Source organism: Podarcis cretensis, assembly GCF_951804945.1.
Source record: "Podarcis cretensis genome assembly, chromosome: 10".
Classification (NCBI taxonomy): Eukaryota; Metazoa; Chordata; class Lepidosauria; order Squamata; family Lacertidae; genus Podarcis; species Podarcis cretensis.
In genome coordinates, this window is record NC_137179.1 from 75,557,416 (window position 1) to 75,580,535 (window position 23,120).

Below are 23,120 nucleotides of genomic sequence, written 5' to 3' on the forward strand. Positions count from 1 at the left end.
GGAAGCGAAAGGAAAGTCCAATGCTGTAAAGAAAAATATTGCATAGGAGCCTGGAATGTAAGAACCATGTACAATGGTAAGCTGGATGTGGTCAAAAATGAGATGGCAAGAATAAATATTGACATCAGTGAACTAAAATGGATGGAAATGGGTGAATTCAGTTTGGATGATCATCATATCTACTACTGTGGGCAAGACTCCCATAGAAGAAATGAAGTGGCCCTCATAGTCAACAAAAGAGTGCCAAGAGCTGTACTGGGATGCAATCTCAAAAATGATAGAATGATCTCGATACGAATCCAAGGAGACCTTTTAATATCATAGTAATCCAAGTTTATGCACCAACTACTGGTGCTGAAGAAACTGAAATTGACCAATTCTATGAAGACTTACAACACCTTCTAGAAATGACACCAAAGAAGGATGTTCTTCTCATTATAGGGGATTGGAATGCTAAAGTAGGGAGTCAAGAGATAAAAGGAACAACTGGCAAGTTTGGCCTTGGAGATCAAAACGAAGCAGGGCAAAGGCTAATAGAGTTCTGTCAAGAGAACAAGCTGGTCATCACAAACACTCTTTTCCAACAACACAAGAGACGACTCTACACATGGACACCACCAGATGGACAGCATCAAAATCAGTTTGATTATATGCTCTGCAGCCAAAGATGGAGAAGCTCTATACAGGTATCAAAACAAGACCTGGAGCTGACTGTGGCTCAGATCATCAGCTTCTTATAGCAAAATTCAAGCTTAAACTGAAGAAAGTAGAGAAAACCACTGGGCCGGTAAGATACAATCTAAATCAAATTCCTTATGTATACACAGTGGAAGTGAGGAACAGTTTTAAGGCTTTAGATTTGCTATGGATGGAGGCTCGAAACATTATACAGGAGTCAGCGACGAAAACCATCCCAATGAAAAGGAAATGCAAGAGAGCAAAGTGGCTGTCCAACGAGGCCTTACAAACAACAGGGGAGAGAAGACAAGCAAAATGTGAGGGAGATAGTGAAAGATACATGAAATTGAATGCAGACCTCCAAAGAATAGCAAGGAGAGACAAAAGGGCCTTCTTAAACGAACAATGCAAAAAAAAAAATAGAGGAAAACAACAGAATGGGAAAAACCAGAGATCTGTTCAAGAAAATTGGAGATATGAAAAGAACATTTCGTGCAAAGATTACCATAATAAAGGACAAAGTGGTAAGGACCTAACAGAAGCAGAAGAGATCAAAAAGAGGTGGCAAGAATACACAGAGGAATTATAGCAGAAATATATGGATGTCTCGTACACCCCAGGTAGTGTGGTTGCTGACCTTGAGCCAGACATCTTGGAAAGTGAAGTCAAATGGGCCTTAGAAAGCACTGCTAATAACAAGGCCAGTGGAAGTGATGACATTCCAGCTAAACTATTTAAAATTTTAAAAGATGATGCTGTTAAGGTGCTACACTCAATATGCCAGCAAGTTTGGAAAACTCAGCAGTGGCCAGAGGATTGGAGAAGATCAGTCTACATCCCAATCCCAAAGGAGGGCAGTGCCAAAGAATGCTCCAACTACCTACCACACAATTGCACTCAGTTCACACACTAGCAAGGTTATGCTTAAAATTCTACAAGGCAGGCTTAAGCAGTATGTGGACCGAGAACTCCCAGAAGTGCAAGCTGGATTTCAAAGGGGCAGAGGAACCAGAGACCAAATGGCAAACATGCACTGGATTATGGAGAAAGCTAGAGAGTTCCAGAAAAACATCTACTTCTGCTTCATTGACTAAGCAAAAGCATTTGACTGTGTCAACCACAGAAAACTATGGCAAGTTCTTAAAGAAATGGGAGTGCCTGATCACCTCATCTGTCTCCTGAGAAAACTCTATGTGGGACAAGAAGCTACAGTTAGAACTGGATATGGAACAACTGATTGGGTCAAAATTGGGAAAGGAGTACGACAAGGCTGTATATTGTCTCCCTACTTATTTAACTTATACAGTGGTACCTCGGGTTACAGACGCTTCAGGTTACAGACGCTTCAGGTTACAAACTCCACTAACCCAGAAATAGTACCTCAGGTTAAGAAATTTGCTCCAGGATGAGAACAGAAATCGTGCGGCAGCAGCGGAAGGCCCCATTAGCTAAAGTGGTACCTCAGGTTAAGAACAGTTTCAGGTTAAGAACAGACCTCCAGAACAAATTAAGTTCTTAACCTGAGTTACCACTGTATGCAGAATACATCATGCAGAAGCCTCCCTTCCCAGCTGAGGGATCCCCGCCCCCTTCTGCTTGCATGCAAGTAGGAACTGGGATGGGGCTGCTCCGATGGGAAGGGAGGCAGCACACTGCCTGAGAGATCCCTGCCCCCTCTTGCTTACATGCAAGTAGGAGTTGGGATGGGGTTGCTCTGAAAGGCAGTGTGAAGCCTCCCTTCCCAGCTGAGGGCTCCCCGCCCCCTCCTGCTTGCACATAAGTAGTAATGGGATTAGGGCTGCTCTGATGGGAAGGGAGGCATCGTGCTGCCCGAGCCTCACCGCTGCTGTTGCTCTCAGCCCTCTTCCTCTGCCTTCCATGCCTGACCCACCGCACACCGCTTCCCCACCACAACCACCACCGAAGAACCAACAACTCAGGGGCTGCCCAGGCTCATGGAGAAAGGAGACAGAAGCCACGGAGGAAGGGGAAACATGGCGGTTGATGTTAAGGCAGCGGCTGCCCCTCTGCCACCACCATCACTGCACAATCAACATCCTGAACGTATGTATGTATGTATGTATGTATGTATGTATGTATTTAATTAAAGTGTCCCTGGATTCATTGAAAAACATCTGGTAACCTTAATACTGGGGCTCTGAGGCTTCATGCTGGAGGACCCCCAATCTGGAACAAACTCCTCAACCCACTGCCCCTTTTCTATGTGGGCATGGCTCCGACTCGGCCCTGTTTGGTGCAGAAGCACCAACCAAAGTTTCCTCCAATTAAGAGTACATCTCAGCTTTTTTCTGAGCGAGAGGGGACTTTGGCTGCTGCTTCTGAGCTAGGCTGGCTGGAACAGAGCCGAGACGCCCATACGGAGGTCAAGTGGGGAAAGCTGCTAAGTTGAGGTAGGAGGAAAATGTTGGTTAAATCGAGATAAGATGAACTTTCCTACTCTAAGAAATATTCAAGGGCTGCATCCACCGCTGAAGCTGCAAATGGAATTCCAAGCAGTGAAGCAGGTCCAGCGTCTTCCTATCCTTAATAGTTCTAATTTGTCACTGGGTATCTGGAAAGGCAACTATGACAGCATTGGTTTTGACTTTTGAGGATATTCTGTAGAGCTGGAAGGGACCACAAGGATCATCTAGTCCAACCCCCTGCAATCCAGGGTGCTGGAGTGGAGGTCCAGCGAATTCCGGCTGAAGCAAAGCACTGCTGCTCCCTGTAATCATCCTGTTAGAAGTAGCACCTCAGCTTCCCGTTCCTGGGAAATGGGCGTGAGCAAGCTGCAGGTTCTTCATCCCTATTCTAAAAAAACAAATGTCTTCCCCCCAATGATCCTGGGAACTGTAGTTTTTTAGGGGCTCTGGGAATAGCTCCCATTAGCAGAGATCCGTGGAGTCCTAGGAACTCAGTCATGAGCAGGAACTAGCAAGGTAGGAGGAGCTCAGATGCCTGGTTCTGGAGTTGGGGAGGGACCCCACGCCTTGGAAATGGAAAACCGTTGGGTGTCGAGTGTCCCAGGATTGTGCCTTGCCTTCAAGGGGGATGCCTGGGCAGCAGTGGAGCAATCCGCGTGCCCTGTGCCTAGGGGTCCCTCCCCAAGCCAGGGCAACACGCTCTGTGGGGCTTCTGAGGAATCTGTCTGCCTCTTCCCACTTAGCCACCCTACAGCTGAGGGGGAGGCAGCGGGCGGACCGTTTGGGCACCGCGGAGCCTGCACACAGCTAAGCCACCACGTCTCTCCCAGGAGAGTGAGTGCCACCCGGCATTTTGTCACCCCCCTCAGTAGTGACACCCGGGTGACCCGCCCCCACCGCACCATCCTTCCTCCGCCCCTGCTTGGGCCCCGTTCTCCTATCTGTTAAGGTCCTCTTGAATCCTGATTATTTCTTCTGCAGCATTAGCTACCCCTCCCAGTTCAGTGTCCTCTGCAAAGTTGATGAGCATCCCCTCAATTCCTTCATCCAAGTCGTTTATAAAGACATTGAAGAACAACGGGCCCAGGACAGAACCCTGCAGCACTTGTCACTATTTTTCCAGGATGACGAGGAACCATTAATACTCTTTGGGTTCCATCACCCAACTAGCTACAAATCCTCCTGACAGTTACCTCGTTCAACCCACATTTTACCAGCTTCTCTGCAAAAATATCATAGGGGACTTTGTCAAAAGTCTTACTGAAATCAAGATACACTATGTCCTCAGCATTCTCCTCATCCACCGTATGGAATTGTGCAGCAAATGAGCATGATTTGGGGAGGCGGAGAATCCCATCTTAAAATGATAGAACTGTCTGGCCTCAAACCCCAATAGAACCTCTCCTTTAAAACGGGGACAGAAGAAAGCTATCCTTAGGCAATGTTGCTTTAGCAAGCCATTTTACTGGGTGCTCTACTTGGCACAACAGCCTATTAATTGCCCCTGAAAGGCAGAGGAGCTGGGAGCTGGGAGCTGGAACTGCGCTTTGGTTTGCTGGTGACCAGCGCCCATTCTAAGGGCTGTGTGGCTCCCGGTCTGCCTGCCGTGCCGCAACAGTGTCTGGCAGCGGCCCAGAGGTGCTTTATGCCCCTCTGTCTCACGTGAGGAGAAGAGAAAGTGCCTTGTCCACCAACCAGGGGGAAGCCTCGAAACACTGGCTACTGTGGGGAGCAATTCAGCCATAAAGAGAGATTGTGTTGAGAGGACAAGGCTCGGTTCAGCCTCTGGTACGAGGCTAGCATCCTGGGCCATTGTCAGCCTGTAGACTGGCTGAATTTATGGCTCCTATGGAGGGATGTGGACGGGCTTTGTGACTCCAGCAGAGAGGGGAGATTCTGTGCCTTCACAGCAAGAGGCCCTCTCACAGAATAACACTTTGTTGTTGATCCCCAGAAGCTTCCTAGGGATTGCTGGTGTCGTCGTAGCTGGTGCTCAAGTGTTTGAAAGTTCACCTCTACAGTTCCCTGCACCAGGCAAAGGGGCTTTTCAGCAGTGGCAAAAACCAAGGAAAGGGGTTTTTTCAGCAGCAGCAGCAGCTAAATTGCAGCACTCCATGCCCTGAGAGGTTTACTTTTCCATTTACTGTCTTCTGCCACCAGGTGAGGGCTTCTGTATTTGGTCTGCCTCCTGTTTGATTTATAGAAATAAAACCAGATTTCTGCTTTGATTCTTGGTGATTTTGCTCAGTTCATTTTTTTGGAATGTTATGAGGGGTTGGATGTTTTTTGTTTTTGTATTTTCTTTGAGTGTGCTTGTTCGGATAGAAAAGCAGGATAAAAGTCCTGAAATAAATAAAATAATAAAATAAATATACACATGTGCAACTTCTTTATTATTTGCTACGCTTATATCCTGCCCAAGCAGCTTACATGGTTCTCCACTGCCACTGCCACCATGTTATCTTCAGAACAAGCCTGTGAGGTAGGCCGGGCCAAGGGAAGATGGCGACTAGCCCGAGCTCACCCTGTGCACTTCATGGCTGAACTGCACCACAATGGCTCACTCACTCATGACTGCACAACCCTGAACAGGAGGAAGGAGACAAGCCCCCAGAGATAAAATGCTCATCTTTGAAGCAGCCTCAGTTTCCCAAAGAAGAAGGCTGTGGCGATTTCCAAGGCTGCTGCTTATCTGGGTGCAAAATGGTTGCTTTGACTGGCTAATTCAACTCCTGGCAGGCTAATTCTTTCTTGCCACTGGCTTCTAATGTATAAAACTAGATGTTGGAGGACAAGGGTTTCAGACTTTGTACAGGCTTTAAAAAAAAATAATCATGGAAGAACATATAATAATGCAATCACACGCTGATAGTTTCAAGTTGGATAGTTTAGGTTGTTACCAATAATGGGCAAAGTCACACCTGGCAACACTGGGAATGGGCCGATCTAAAATGAAATTAATTCTGAAACAATTCATGCTTAGGTCTGTTGGTGAGAATGTGGTCCTGAGAACACCAAGGTTGCAGGTTCAGTCCCCATATTGGCCCCCTGCATAGTCTTGCACTGCAGGGGTTGGAGTAGATGACCCTCGGGGCACTGGCGTAGCCTGGGGGCCTGGGGGGTCCATGGCCCAAGACACATTTTTGGGAGGAGGCGTGACCAGGCGCCCCCACAACAGGCTCCCCTTGGAGCCTGGCTCCAGTGTGCAAGGGAGATGCTGAGGCAGCTTTTGTGCGCCTGGCTGGAGCTCATCTCACGGGCCTCGGGGTCCCTTTCGGCTCTCCAGTTCTATGATTCTGTTGATTTGGTCCTCTATCACACTTCCGATGCATCACTGGGAGCATAGCAGGGCCTACAAGCCTCTCACCCTCAATGCTTGTGTTATGTACTGAGCTAGGATCCGAGAACAATAGGCAGGTAGGATCCTTGAATGCAACAACTGATTGGCCTGCAGGAGCAGCCCATTCAGGCCCAAGTGGAAATTACCATAATCAGCCTATTAGGTCGGGAGGATCATAGAATGCAAGCAGACTCAGCCAATCACACGGGACCCATTGTGTACATAATGTATATAAAGCCTGAGGTTCGGGGGGGGGGGGTTCACTGTTTTATGAGCTGCAATAAAGAGCATGAAATCACTACGTGACTGAGTATATTTCAGTTTGCGTAAAAGAAGCAGCCCACCACTTCCTTTCCCAAGCTTACCTTGATGAGGCGAAGGGGAAACTGAGAGAGGGAGGGAGTCCCGGACGCTGCTGCAAGAATGTGCCATTCTGCCCGACGTCAATCCCAAAGCCTGTGGCTGATCCCAGCTCTCTTCCCCAGCGCCTTGCCTGGGTACACTGGGTGGCAAAGGGGCTGTTGATAGTGGGAGAGAGCAGCAAGTTTGGAGAAGCCCCAGAGCACCCAGGGGAAAAATTATCCTGCACAGGTTTATTCCTGGAATGTCCACCTCTCTCAGGAAGAGAAACAATGCAAGTTCACTTGCCATAGCTTAAAATAGACCACAATTAAGCCGTGCTTCGTGAAAAGGTTACAGGGAGTCAAAAGAGAGAGGATTTAAAAATAATTTGTTTGAGATCAGGAAGGCATGTGGAAATGAGACAGCTGTTAGAATCGTTTTTGGGCAAGGGGACAGCAATTCCAGCTTGTGATCAGGCAGGCAGAGGAACCAGATGAGGAGCTGCAGGTGCCCCTTCAGGCTGGCTGCCAGCCGGTTCTGAGAAGATAATAAAATCTGCAGAATGGAACTCAATCAAATGAGAGCAAAGTCAATACAGGAAGCTGTGAGGATGCCAAACGGCAAAAGAGGGGTGATTAATGGTGTTATAAACTTCCAGAATACATTATGCACGTAGGGCTCGTGAGGTGTTATTTTTTTAAAAGCAGCACAACTTTGTCCTCCTAATAGTTATGACACATCTGGAAGGAGAGCTTGTCAACTGCATGACCTCCTGTACAAGGAGACACAAGCAGGTGATTTAGATATGACAAACGGGCACCATCAGCTGAACAAGGTTTTAGAACTCATCTGGTTTTTGCATGAAAGGTAAATCCAGATTAAATGGTGGAGAGGGGGAACAGGCCGACGTTTTGATGCCAGCAATGTCATGTGGATGCTGCAAAAACTTGTGGGAATGAGACGCACCAAACCCACAATAAATGCCTGTCTCTGGAAGCACTGAGAACCCCCCAAGTGGGACAGAGCGTTGGGACCTGACTTATATGGATAGATGATAGGAAGTGAGGAAGTACGAGTACTCAAAGCACATCACACACATTGCTGTTATGTCAGCAGCTGTGCTAATATTACATTCCTTATATCACCCTGTGGCTGAGAGAAAGCTGGGAACTCGTGGCAGAGCTGATATCTAAGGCAGGGATTTCACCAACTCAGCTCTTCAGCTCTTCACAACTTCACTTTTGCTCTGAAGTTGAAATTCTAAAGAATATGGGGCAACCTGGAGATATCTAAGCTCTCTATGGGTTGCCCAGAAATCCCTGAAATTAATGGTATGACAGCAATTCTTTATTGCAGTCCAAAGACCCACCAGGAAATTAAGGGTACTTTGTGCCCCATTTTTATATGATGTTAACACTGAGCTTCTGCCCAGGCACTGGATGGGCTCCCATGTTCTAACAGCAGTGCTGTGGGACCAGGTGCTCCCAGGTTCCTTTTAGCCCCAAGGAGTTCAAGGGCCCCTATGCACTCTGGATGACACTCACTGGTCATTTTCATGCAATGGAAACAGCTACTAGCATTCACGGATGACATGGCGCCTGGAGCTGGTGTATTTTGTTTCCCTCAGGGAAATGTTAAAAATAAATTAATGATGGAGTGTGGAACATCCCCTCCAGCCTCCCCATCCTGCAAACTCCAACTTGAGCTGGTTTAAGCCAGGTAGGACTTATGGTTTCTCCACCATGACTCCCCCCACTGAAGGAATGTTCTGCTAGGCTGCAGCCCTATATCTATTTACCTGGGAGTAAGAACCAGGTGGCGCTGTGGGTTAAAGCCTCAGCGCCTAGGGCTTGCCGATTGAAAGGTCGGCGGTTCGAATCCCCGCGGCGGGGTGCGCTCCCGCTGCTCGGTCCCAGCGCCTGCCAACCTAGCAGTTCGAAAGCACCTCCGGGTGCAAGTAGATAAATAGGGACCGCTTACCAGCGGGAAGGTAAACGGCGTTTCCGTGTGCGGCTCTGGCTCGCCAGAGCAGCGATGTCACGCTGGCCACGTGACCTGGAAGTGTCTCCGGACAGCGCTGGCCCCTGGCCTCTTAAGTGAGATGGGCGCACAACCCCAGAGTCTGTCAAGACTGGCCCGTACGGGCAGGGGTACCTTTACCTTTACCTTTAAGAACCAACCTCCGGGTAGCCACATATAGGATTGCATGGCTGATTTTAGAATGGATTGGGATGCCAGCCAGAACAAACCACTGAAGGCACGGGCTGACATTTCCAGTAGAGCCAAGTATCCTGCTTGGACAAAAGAGGCAGGAACTCAAAAGGGGAAGCGACCCTAAAGGATATAAAACTGAACTGCTGGTGCAAAGCAGAAGCCAGGAAAGGGCTGAATCAACTGACAGGATAGACCTGCATTTCTTCTCAACCCAAGAGAGCTCAGTCCAGGTGCAGAAGGCCCCGGAGCCAGCTTCTTCCTCTCATTGTCCTAATTAGCCATCTGGGGTGCAGTGAGACTGGACGTGGGGTTTGCCTGCTGTGCTCGGCTGATAGGAGACGGAGGGAGAGGAAGATCGGACTTGACCGACAATTCAGCCGGCACAAAAGGGGCAGCTATGAGCTAGTTGCACCTTTCTTGTTGAATGTCACCATGAGTTGCAGTCTAGTCCAAATGAAAGGGTGATGAGTCCATTCTAAGCCCCCTGTTCTTAGCCTTCCCCAAGCTGGACTCCTCCTGCTGTTTGACTGCAACTTGCATCAGCTGCAGCCAGCAAGACCATATTGGCAAGGGCTGATGGAAGCTGTAGTCCTAAAGATTGGGAGAGCACCAACTTGGGGAAGGCTGCTCATCAGATGTTTTGGTGTAAAAATGACAACGGGAGTGAGGTTGTCTTCACATGAGAAAAGTGACATTCTGAAAACATACGTGGCCTCTTGGCAATCTCTTGTATTTTGATGTGGTGGGCATTATCTTAATGTGTATTGCAAAATAGGTGAAGATGTGCTTTGAGGCAGGCTTAGTATAGAATATGTGTTTGTTTGTATTCATTCATTCATTTAATTTAGATACTGCCCTATATCCAGAGGTCTCAGGCAGTTCACAGAAAAGATCACATTTTAAAAGGGCATAGGATGCCAATCAGCTCAACCAAAAGCCTGGTTGAAAAGGAGTGTTTTTGCCTGTTGCCCAAAGGTGCATAATGAAGGTGCCAGGCGAACTTCCCTGGGGAGAGCATTCCACAGACGGGGAGCCACTGCAGAGAAGGCCCATTCTCGTGTTGCCACCCTCCGGACCTCTTGAGGAGGAGGCACATGAAGAAGGGCCTCAGAAGATGATCTCAGAGTCTGGGTAGGTTCATGTGGAAAGAGCTATTGCTGTCCTGAGCCATTTAAGGCTTTATAGGTCAAAACCAGCACTTTGAATTGGGCCCAGAAATGAATTGGTAGCCAATGCAGTCAGACCAGGATAGGTGTAATATGCTCAAACCGTCTTGGCCATTGAATTCTGCACCAGCAGAAGTTTTGAACCATCTTCAGAAGCAGCCCTACATAGAATGCATTGCAGTAATCTAACCCTGAAGTTACCAGAGCATGGACAACAGTAGTTAGGATCTCCCTGTCCAGATAGGGGCGTAGTTGGGCCACCAGCCGAAGTTGATGGAAGGCACTCCGGGCCACTGAGGCCACCTGAGCCTCGAGTGACAACAAAGGATCCAGGAGGACCTCCAAGCTATGAACCTGCTCCTTCAGGGGAAGTATGACCCCATCAAGAGCAGGCAGCCTCCCACCCATCTGGTCATTTATGTAGGAATATCTATCTTGCCCTTCTAGTGTCACTGCACTACTTAGGGTGGCTTACAGTTTAAGATCACCATATCATGGAAAACTATGAAAATACAACAGTTATATACACAGCTGGCAAACATCTGCTTGAACAAGGTTGGTGGTGCCAACCAGGGAAAGAGCCAGAGAGGTGGCCACCCAGGTTTCATGGAGCAAGGTGTTTCACAATATTGGTGCAGCCACTGCAAAGGCCCTGCCTCTTTAGAGTTGCCATCAACTGTGCCTCCCCCCTTGTTGAGACGCAGCAAAGGTCCTCTTCTTCTGCAATTTGGGAGTGGGCAGGATGGCATAGAGCCAACATTCTGCCAGGGGTGTACAGAGTGTGAAAGCATGAGCATACCCTTTGAGTGTCCCAGGAAAAACAGGACATCCACTTTTTTCCTGCAAGAACATGGCAGCCATTGAGGTTGCCGTGATCTCGTGCAATTTCACGTGTGTGGGTGCTGTGAGAGCACAACCCAGAGAAAGGCATATTTTGGGGTTCCGTAATCTCTCATGGGTCATGTGATTCACATGGGAGCACGGATGGGAAGATGCGGGACTCAGCATGTTGGAGGGTATGCATGAGAGAAAAGGGAAGCAAGCAAATGAGCCAAATCCACCTCCTCTTCTTGCTAACTTCTCCACTGCCGCCCTTCAACCGCCCTCTAGTGTTGTGGACTTTATCCAGCCCAACCCATTCCCAGTCCTGGGCAGAGCTGGACTTGCATTCATTGTGGGCTGATAACAAGGGCAGAGCAATGTTTTTACTTAAAAGATTTAGAGAGGCAACAAGTTGAAGAATTTTTGTGAAAATTATGTTACCAAAGGCTAATTTCCAGTGTCAGTAGTTATCCATAAGAGCCAACAGTGGCTGAGAGATGCTTTGTTGTGTCTGCAGTAGCTCACCCTGGCCATGTTGCCCCCAAGGAGGGGCAAGGAGCGTGAGGAGGTCTGTAAGCCATTAGTTTCAGTTTCGAGACTGTAACTCTAGAACAGGACCATTTGCTAGAAAGAGAATAGTTTTGTCTATTGTGCATATCCAAATATGATATCACAGGGTAAGATTACATTTTAATACTCTGTCCTCCCTTGAGCTAATCTGATATGATGGCAAACCGCAGCATCTCAAACCTATGTTGTAACTGTAATCTTGATAGCAACCAAAATTATGATTTAAAGCTCACCGTAACACGCTTGTAGGATTTAATGATGGATACAGCCTATTTATTATCTATTCTCATAGAACGGTGTGCACTTGGTTTGGGATGTCTTTCCGCAGTTCTGAATGGTAAATTAATTCCCATGGCTCATTAGAGTTACTTTCACATATCACAAAAAAGCGTGGCTGAAAATTGGTTTAACATGAGCCCCATCTGTGCAGTGTAAAAGACAAGGGGTGTCTCCCACTCCTCATTAGGCAAGTTCATAAACATGGATGCATACAAACTACCATCGTCCATTAAAATAGTAAGCAACCATCATATGCAAATAGGAATATTTCTTATATTGAATCTGCTCATTTTCCCATCTTGCCTGGCATCATCTACTGGGAGTTGCTGTGCTACAGAGCTATGATACCATCCTGAGCAGAAAAAGGAGACCAGCAGAAGCAAATGCAACTTGTTGTCTACAGAGTTAACCCAGAGAGGCTGGAATAGTGTTGTTGTTGTTGTTTAAATTGAATATTGTGGATCTTACTGCAATTGATAGCACAAGCTACTAGTGGTGCAGCAATAAAATTGTTGGTGCATTTTCAAAGCTAAACAGGGTCTGGTATAGTTTCAAATTGGATGCGGGAACCGCATGCTGAGATTCCTACATTGCAAGGGGTTGGACTAGATTTCCCTCGGGGGTCCCTTCCAACTCTACAGGTCTAAGATTTTTTGGCCTTTGGGAAATGCAACAGGCACAGGGACATTGGGCCTGCTAAACTTATTTAAAATGCCTTTTGTAATAGAAAGGTCTTTGTCAGGCACCTGCCATTCAGCAGGAAAGGGACCTGCCTGGTCTCAGTGGGGAGGGAGTGCCACAGAATCTGCCCCACAAACCCGAATGCATGGCTTGTGGTGGATCTGAGCCACTGATGTTCCTGAGGGAGGCTGGTCAGCTGAAGACCCTGAGAGGGCTTCTGTATCTTGAAGAGTTAGACAGGAGGGAAAACTGCCCCCAGCAGCAACGTCTCCCACCAATGCACCACTGTGATGGGAAAATGTGTGTGTGTGTGTGGGGGGGGATTCTACCTGGATTGTGCCGTAGTCCTGGGGGTGCCAGACAAGTTCAGAAGTTGATGTTTCCTTGCTGAACTATAACCAACCATCAGGCAAAACAAGGCTTACTTTCACCTGGGTCAAAGACTGAGTTTGGCACACACATGCACACAGCCCTTAACACATTTGTTTTTAAAGGGCATAAAAAGTAGGCAATCTATCATTTGAATACAAAGCTTAATTTTTTTATATTTTTATTGATCCCTTGTGTTTTATTTCAGTCCCCTTCCTCTTATGTTAGCAAGCAGGCATGGTATTAGCCATGGAGCCAACCATCCACACCCACACCCACACCCACACCCTAACTCACCAAGTTCCTCTGAGCCTCTGGTGTGACTCTTTTGTAGCACTAGCACTGCTGAGCTGGAGATACCAAGTGGCCTGACACAGGATCAGGCAGTTTCATGAGTGGGTGCTTAGTTTCCCCTTTCTCATATTGCTAAGGAAAGGCAGACCCCACAGCTCCTCACAGCTCCAAGATCTGCATGTCAAGCACTTCGCACAGGAAAGGTTCTCCTCGGCGCCAAGATATAAATATAATAATAATGGAAACTGTGACAATGATCAGGCACATACCAGAGAGTAAGTCCTATGGAACTCAGTGGGACTTACTTCTGAGTAAAAATGCCTGCAATTGCAGTATAAGACTGCACAGTCTTTGCCCAGTTACCTGGGAGTAAGCTCCATTAAATAGCATGCGACTAACTTCCGAGTAGACAACTTGCAGAATAAACACTCCACAAGTTTCCTAAAAGATTGCTGGCTGCTGAACAATTGCAATTACAGAATTTAAAGTGAGGTTTGATGGAGGTTTGATCTCTCCACCACTTTTAATTTGTTATGTACTGAAGTTCTCACCCTGGGCCAGCAGGGGGATACTGTAGATAGTTATGCAAATGAAGGATCGAAAGTGACGTTCAGTGATTGGATAGTTTGTATGCAAATGAAGGATCGAAAGTGACGTTCAGTGACTGGATAGTTTTAGAAAATGGCAACAGTTACATTGTTCTGGAGCTCTATATAAGCAGGCTGACTGAGCTCCTCAGTTCAGTTCTGTTCCAGCTTACAAATAAAGAGCTGCTTTGGAAGAATCCATGTGTCGTCTGATATGTTCGCCCACAACTTAACATAATTCATCTCTGAGTTGTGGAGGGGAGGAAAAAGGATGACGCAGAAGAAGAAGATAAAGGATATTCCCCATACCCATGCATCCACCCACCCCAGCACATGGAAGGGAGAGGTCTTGTTCATTCACAATACCAGTCAATACCAGTGTTTATCTGGTGTAAACAAGACTGCAGCTCCTTTGCCGTTTTCTGGACTGCCAGGCAGTGGGGTGGCAGGGGGGCAGCAGAGGAGGAGGAGGAGGGGGATGCTTCAGTTGAGATCCCTGCCATTCAGGGGGCTGGGTCCCTTGCAACTCTCCCTTCCTTAGACTTAACAGCAAAACTAGCAGCTGACAGCAACAAACATGCACACTTTCGAGTTTGCTTGGAGGCTAGCCTTTCCTCCCACTTCCCCTCTCCAGGATTTCCAACTGCTCTCTCCCTCTTGCAAATAAGATGGAGAACCTTGCTTCAGAAGACTCTCACCGTTGCAAAACCAGACGGGATCCCATCTTTGGAGGAGGGTCGCTCACTTTTAGGAACGGGCAGGGCTGGGCATGCAAGCCAACTCCATTCTCTTCTTTCTCTTTCTCCTCTTCACGCCCACTCAGTCACTCACCCACAGAGCAGAGAGCCACTCTGCCTGAAGCCCAGACAGTGCAATGGCAGGTAGGCTAGGAGCCTCAAAGCACCCCCACCCTGGAGGCATCACCCAGGGCAAAGGTCCTGGCTAACCCTCCCCCTGCTTCTGATACTGACAAACTGACATTTTTGTAACCTGGCCTTTACTTCCTCACAGCTCAAAGAGGGTATAATGAAATAAGCATCCGTCAAAACATGAGCCACAGGTGACTGACAGAAGCTTGGACTAAATAGCAGTCTGTGTTGCAGGAAGTCCTGGCACCACATGTGACCTTGCGCTTTCACAAATGGAAGCAGCTTCCTAGGCACAAGCCATGTACAGTCATACCTCATGTTACGTTTGCTTCAGGTTGAGCATTTTCAGGTTGTGTCCTGCGGCGACCCGGAAGTACCGGAAAGGGTTACTTCTGGGTTTCGCTGCTCGCACATGCGCAGATGCGCAAAATGATGTCACGCACATGCGCAGAAACGGCGAATCATGACCCATGCAGGTGTGGGTTGCGTTCTGCTCATGATGCAAACGGGCCTCCGGAACGGATCCCGTTCGCATCCAGAGGTACCACTGTATCTATTTGGACAGACTGTTTAAATCAAACCCCCCATCCCAAGTTCTTAAGAGAAATCCATGGCAAACTCCAGTCCTTTCTTCTTGGTTGAGATCTCTGAAATCCAATCCCCAATCAAAACTGCAGCAGACTTACAGCACAATCCTGCGCATGCTTACTCCAAGAGTAGTCCAACTGATGGTGAAGCTCACACACAGGCGCATGGATTGCAGCCTAAAATCATTGCTGCCCCTCTGCAATTCCGAAGGACTTACAAGGGAGAGGGAGGGGGAAATGCCAGGATGTGACACCTTGAAGGTGACCTGAACACAGGAGGTCACTTGAAACCTCAGCTGTTATGCGAGCTCTGATTCCCACCCAGAGTCAGATTCTAGTCTCATTTACAGTGATATAACACTGTTGGACCCTATTTATGTGTCTGCATCTATACGTCTATGTCTAGAGTGCTGATCAAGGAGTCACGGAGTATGTCGATACACCCAACTTCCTTGATGATGTTTTATTTAATGACATTTAGGAAACATGGGCTGTGAATTTTCTTTCCACTGCAGCCAAAACACAAAAAAATAATTTTAATAGCAATATACTCAAGTCATAATTGCAGCATTTATTTCATATATTATTCCCATGACAGCACTAAGATTGCAACGTAGCCTTGTTTATCCAGTCAATGAACAGATTTTTTCATCACTTCATACAAAATGATTTCATAACATGCAACACATGGTCAGGTAATGAAGATCAATGATAGTCACCACACTATCTGTTAAGACTTATTCTCCATTTAATCATACTCAAAAGCTGAACCCACATATAGCTTGGAAACGAGGATCCAGATTTTGGTTTGCCCAACAGGACATTTTTCTTTGTTTATTTTACAAGAAGGCAGTGATACAAGAGCCAATGAAAGGTTGTTATATTCTCTGAAAGAGCAGGCAACATTCCTGATGCATTTTCTTTGACAGTAAGTCAGAATGTTCACTGTTGCCTTGGCAGTCAAGTATGATTTGAATGCTGTTTTTTATCTTCTTTTAATGCTTCATATTAGCTGCATGATTCCTCTTATGGATGAGTAATTGTGCCCTCTTGGTTAAATAATTCCCTACACACAGAGACATAAATGGGGCAGGGATGGGAAATCTTGCAAGGCAGTGCTGTCATGGCACACATTTTGTGCTGTTAGACATTGTGGGAGGCTCATTCTTCTGCCATCAAGAAGGAGGAGGAGGAGGAGAAGGAGACCCATCGGATCACTACTCCTGCTTTGGCACAACTATTTCATGTTGTTCCTTTAAACTTTAAAGTATAAATTTGTTAATGGAACTACTAAATTTTGTGTATGCTGTGAGCTTTCTTATCTTTGGGCAAAGCAACAGGCCAGGGCAGTCAGCCTTGCGAGCTGGAAGCCCGAGACTTCGGAGAAAGAGAAAAGTACATCAGAAGTAGTAGAAGGCCACAGCTAGCGGACGTGTCGAGGTGCAGCTTTATTGAAAGTTACCTGTTGCCATGATATTGCTTCTGCAGATTGGAGCAGGTTTGTAGGAACCAATGAAAATGCACACATGGGCTGATGGCACTGTGTTTATGTGAAGCATTGTAGAGAAACCATAGAAATGTGAGCCTCATCCCTTAGGATGGTCCGCAGACTTTGGGTGTTAAGCTGTGCCTTTCTTGCTGCTGTTTGAAATAAACCTTTCACTCCCTTTCCGCCCCTGGTAGTGATTTATTGGCTTTTGGTTCACCCCAGGAACAGTGGCCTTTGCCCCCACTTCACAATAGCAAGGTCTGTAATAAGGTCTGGAGGGTGAGTTGATAACAAAGAAAGAATCACCAGTCTACATGGGGCGTAGAGAGAGATGTCCCAAAGGCTCTTCTGTGCACTGGCAGTTATGGGAGGGGAGGAATCTCTTGATATAACTGAGGTAGAAGAGCGAACCCAGTTGTCTCCCTCTTGACATAAGATTAAAATCAAACTTTGCACTTTAATAATGGATGGGCTAGCAGGGGTTTAGAAGACACATTTTTATCTTCATTAGTGACAGACAAAGATTTTAATGTTGGGCCTTTGCTAATAATCATCTGAGTTGCGTAACCAGAACCGCTTATGCTATTGTTATGATGTCACCGATACACAGGTTGATACTATTATAGCTGGGCAGATCAGGCTACATTATCTTTTTTTGCCGCTTCGGCCAAGTAACTTGAGGCCACAGCACTATTGACTTAGCACTACCTCACCAGGAAGCATCTGTTCGGCCTTGGACTGTAACTGTAGCTTGCTGTGGAGATGCTTCTTTTGTAAGAGCTTTTTGTTTAGCTGCTGACAACGAGAATCTGCCGCAAAACATTTTCCTTGCATCTTCGCCTCTTCTGCCCAGTCCGAGGGCACAGGGCATTCATCGTCTGCCTCCATTAGATCCCTGAGGAATTGTTCTCCAGCCCACCATCTCCAAGGCCATGGAATATTCTGGACTTCAGATATTGGGAGAACCACGGTAAGAAGACTACCTACTGTCACCTTTTGGTCCCCCCCTCTTCAGGATGTGATAATTCCACAGTATGAATGCCAGCCCCAAACGTGGGATAAGCAGCAGCATCCTGGTATTCACGATGCATCCGTTTCCTTGCTCCGCTTTGCTCACCTGCTTTGGAAGCGTGAGGGAAAACACTCCTTTCGACCAGCCTGAGCCCAACTGCCTGGCCGTCGCAGAAGTACAAAAAGTTGCAACCGACTCTGCTGTAAGTGGGCAACCAGCTGCAGAAGCCGTCCACCCTGAGGATCCTCAGGGCCACGAGGCTGGAGAAGGAATCTCCCCCCACAGACATGGCACAGAAAAAAACAGCAGCCTAAGAGCAAAGAGCAATTCAAGCAACCATGTGGCTGCCCAGTCCGTGCCTGGGGCTCCTGATGCATTAGCACTGCCTGCAGAAGGGATGGGCTGCGGTGAAGTCACTGTCCGCACACAGATACCCCGACCATCCATCATCGGAGTGCCAAAGGTGAGTGTGAGCGGATGGTCTCCTTGGCCTCTTTAGTAGGGCAAAGTGCATCGTACCACAAAATAAGTCCATCGCTCATATTGATCAGAAGGCAGGTGAGGCAAGAATAAGGATAGATTTTTGTAAATAGCAGAATATGACAGCCCTTGCTTCCCTGAGCTGTGAAAGGAACCCTTAAAGGATGGATGTAAATAAGTCCAAGCCTCTTGAGTGACTTATTTTTAAAACAGATATCTCACCATTCCACCCAAAAAGAAGCCCTGGGAAGCACAGAAAAACAACAATAAAAATGCAGTCAATTGTTTTCATCTCAGGAAATAGGGCCACTATATCTGCCCCAGGAACCACAACCTCCTTTATTAAGATGTCCCTCTTCTTTCGGTTACAGGTTTTCCAGCTAAATCAGTTATGGTAAAGCCATGGAATATTTACATTTAAATGAACCATGAACTAGCTTTTTGAGAACCTAGAACAGGAATTACCCCACCACCCCTATCGTAGGGTAGCCTGACAACACAAGAAACAAAAATAATCAAGTGGCATTTTAAGGGTCAATCAGGCATTTAAAAACAGAATGGAAATGAAAACTGTTTTCTGTTTGACATTTCAAATCTGTGAATCCATATCCCTAGACAAATACAGTAGAACATCCCTTATTACAGTGCACATTTGGTTGACACAAATAGAAATCATGAGATTTCTCCTCATTTCATTATGTATCTCCAGATAACTCACACTTGACTGTGTGAACTACAGCTACTTACCAAACAATAGTTGTGGTTTTGTGAATGGGTGCAATGAAAATTCTGTCTGAGTAGCTGATCTGTGCTGGTTCATTTACATACTGTATGTCCAGATCCTCCCTTGATCATGCACTCATCAAGAGATGAACACAAATGAGGGACCACTCTTAGACTATTCAGCTCCTGTGATTTTTCCCAGTTCAGCGCATGTTCCCCATGAGGTTCCATGTCAGTGCTGCACTATGTAACTTTTGTTGCCTGCGTGTATTGGTGCATGTATCCTGGGCCTTTGGGAGAGATGAAGTGCTACCAGGTGTGAATTTTAAGATGACCTACACAAACTCTTGACACCCACCATTTCATCTCGAAGAAACATTGCCAAAAAACATGAGTGATCCAACTCTCAAGGCCTACAGAACCTTGTCAGTTTTATCTTTATAAGAAGCACATTATAATTATTTTAGCAGGTGTGTTATATGGGGTGATAAATCCAGGCCCTGCAATAGGAAGAAGTGAGGATTAATGGTGAAGAAATGTGTTTAAAAGTTTATATCGGTCCTTGAGGTTTTGTTAAATATGATTAGAAAGGACCAAGAGGTTAAAGGTATACATGTGGGAGCTAAACAGTACAAACTGAAAGCATTTGCTGATGACTTAGTATTGACTTTACAGGAGCCAGAATCTAGTACTAAAAGGGTATTGGAACTGATTCAAGAATTTGGACAGGTAGCAGGTTTTAAATTGAACAAGATGAAAACTAAGGTTTTAGAGAAAAATTTAACTGTGAATGAGAGAGAGAAGTTTCAGGAGGAGACAGGACTAACATTGGTTAAGAAAGTGAAATATTTAGGGGTTAATATGACTGCCAAAAATGTGAATTTATTTAAGGATAATTATGAAAAATGTTGGACTGAAGTGAAAAAGGATTTAGAAATATGGACAAATTTGAAGTTATCATTGTTAGGTCGAATTGCTGTGATAAAAATGAATGTGCTGCCAAGGATGTTGTTTTTGTTTCAAACATTGCAAATTTTGGATAAGATGGATTGCTTCAAGAAGTGGCAGAAAGATATTTCCAGATTTGTTTGGCAGGGCAAGAAGCCTCAAATAAAATTTAAGATATTAAGTGATGCTAAAGAAAGAGGTGGATTTGCCCTGCCAGACCTTAAACTGTATTATGAATCAGCTGCTTTTTGCTGGCTGAAAGAATGGCTGCTTCTTGAAAACACTGACGTGTTGGATCTAGAAGGTTTCAATAATGCTTTTGGCTGGCTTGCTTATTTGTGGTATGATAAGGTAAAAGCACACAAAGCTTTTAAAAAACATATTGTTAGAAAAGCATTGTTTAATGTTTGGATAAGATATAAGGATTTGTTAGAAAAGAAAACCCCAAGATGGTTGTCACCAATGGAAGCGAAGGCACAGAAAAAACTCAATATGGAGGCCAAATGGCCGAAATATTGGGAAATTTTGGAACAAGATGGAGACAGAGTAAAACTGCAGAGCTTTGAAAAATTAAACAACAAAGTGCGAGATTGGCTCCATTATTACCAAATAATGGAGGCATGCAATTTGGACAAAAAAGTTGGCTTCCAGGTGGAAAAATCAAAATTGGAAACAGAATTGTTAGATTCAAAAATTAAAAATTTGTCACGAATGTATAACTTGCTGTTGAAATGGAACACTCAGGATGAAATGGTGAAATCTGATATGATTAAATGGGCATAAGATGTTGGACATAACATTATGATGGCTGACTGGGAACAGTTATGGACCACAGGTATGAAATTTATGGCATGTAATGCCCTGAGAGAAAACTTAATGAAAATGATTTATAGGTGGTACATGACTCCAGTCAAACTTGCAAAAATTTACCATTTGCCCGATAATAAATGTTGGAAATGTAATGAGATTGAAGGTACATTTTTTCACCTTTGGTGGACATGCCCAAGGATTAAGACATTCTGAGAGATGATTTATAATGAAATGAAAAAGGTATTCAAATATACCTTCCTGAAGAAACCAGAGGCCTTTCTCCTGGGCATGGTCAGCCAATTGGTGCCAAAGAAGGACAGAACTTTCTTTATGTATGCAACAACAGCAGCAAGAATACTCATCGCGAAGTATTGGGAGATACAAGATTTACCCACCCGGGAAGAATGGCAGATGAAGTTGATGGACTACATGGAACTGGCGGAAATGACTGGCAGAATTCGAGACCAGGGAGAAGAGTCAGTGGAAGAAGACTGGAAAAAGTTTAAAGATTATTTACGGAAATATTGTAAAATTAATGAATGCTAGAAAAATGTTGGAATGAAGTTATATGGCTTTAGTAGAAATGTTATAAGGAATTAGGTATAAATAGATTAATAGAGTATTAAAGGAAAAAATAAGGTTAGAATGTGCTAAGATAATTATAGGATAGAAAACAGAGGAAGATGGAAAGGAATTGCTGAAACAATTAATAGAAGTGGAATACAAAAAGGGAGGTGTGAGGAGGTCGCGGAAATAAGTGAATGAAAGAGAAGATATTGAAATTATTTGATGTGTTTTAAACTGTTTTTGTTTTGTTTTGTTAGTTTAATGTGTTAGTGTTATGTTGTGTTTTTGTAGTGTATTGTATTGTATTGTCCTTTTTTGTAGTGTTTAAAAGTAATAAATATATATATATATTTTTTAAAGTTAGGGCAGAAGCCAGAGGTCCCAATTCCTGTCTGGGCAAAGCAAACAAGGTCACTTCATCTTCCCTGTGGTTCTATTTCCCGGACTCTATAAATCCATCATAATGCTTCCCTAATGCCCACAGAAATTTACCAATTGAAATGGAATGTAACACAATCACATGACGTCTGATGTGCAAAGAGCAGCCTCAGGAGCTTCTCCTGATACTGTGAGGGGCCAGATGAAGAGGCTGCTATCAACAGTATCAATAGCTCCCCTCACCTTTACAGAGAAACCTTGTAGTGGGTACCTGAAGATGACCCCCCCAAACATCTGGGTGCCTGAAGTGAAGGTCAAGATTTCTTCCCCATCTCCACTGCCCTGTTTCACATACAGAAGCAGGTTGGACAGGGAGTTTCCAGCAGCCATTAGTCATCTAGTTCCTGCCAAAGAGAGCAGTTTAACCATCTGGAGTAGCCTGGCAAAGAGCAATATCTGGAGGTGGCGTGGGGAAGAGCGGCTTTGACTGCTTTGGGGGCCACTTTCAGACTGGGATTCTCTCTCTTTGGAAGCTGCTGTGCTCCATCCTGGCAGGGAGGTCAGCCCAGTGAAGTTCTTGTTAATTTAGGATAACATGTCCAGCTACGACCAGATTTTGCATTCTCTTCCACAGCCAGATGTGCAGCCTTGCAACCAATGATTGCGGCCTCATAACCGTGCTGCTAGGAGGCAACCATAGCTTAGCACTAACATTGTGCTGGGTCCTCAAGGGACCACCGTTATCCAAAGACAATCCATCCTGATCTTTCCCCACTCCTCACAGCATGTGCCTGTCAATTACAATGCTCTCCCAATAGGACCTCATCCTACATTTCATCTAAAAGGGGAATAAAATTCAAATGTGAAAGGATAATGAACTAATTAACCACGTCTTCCAGCTGACCCACCCCAGAGGGACATGTTCTGAAATATTTAGGAGCATAATGAAGATGAATGAATTTAGGATTTGCCCAATTATTTTTTCTAGCTAAATTAGTATCAGACAGAGTCCATCTGTCGTGGATATCATCCACTCTAAATCTGATGCAAATTGTAATTTTAAAACCCCTTCAATTCACAACTATTTTAGGTACAAATTAACTTTGTGATTTGAAGCACTAAGTTTAATTCTATTGTTTCCACCACATTCATTTGGATAAAAAGCAATTAGGGACATATGTTAATTTTCAAATCTTTTAAATGTGGTAAATAATTATACTTGAGAGGGGTGTAGCTACGCCACTGTAAGTCATGATCCAGTACTATGATAGAAGATAGTTATAATTAATACTGTATTAATAATATTCACTTTTGCAGTGAATAGAGATGATTCTTTACAAGACAGTAACTCACTGTGGTGTATATGCAATCCTAGGGGATTATGGCCTGCAAGTATAGGGCGGTATATAATTTCAATAAATAAATAAAATAAATGGCACCCTATGCAAGGCCAAAATTTGACACGCACGCCCACCCTTGTGCCACCTTC

General features: G+C 45.4%; 1 protein-coding gene across 1 annotated transcript in view; it reads left to right on the forward strand.

Annotated features, from left to right (window-relative positions):
- FAM107B (family with sequence similarity 107 member B) overlaps nucleotides 1-23,120 on the forward strand; it is a 137,012-nt gene that overhangs the window by 304 nt on the left and 113,588 nt on the right. The gene's annotated exons all lie outside the window — the stretch shown is intronic.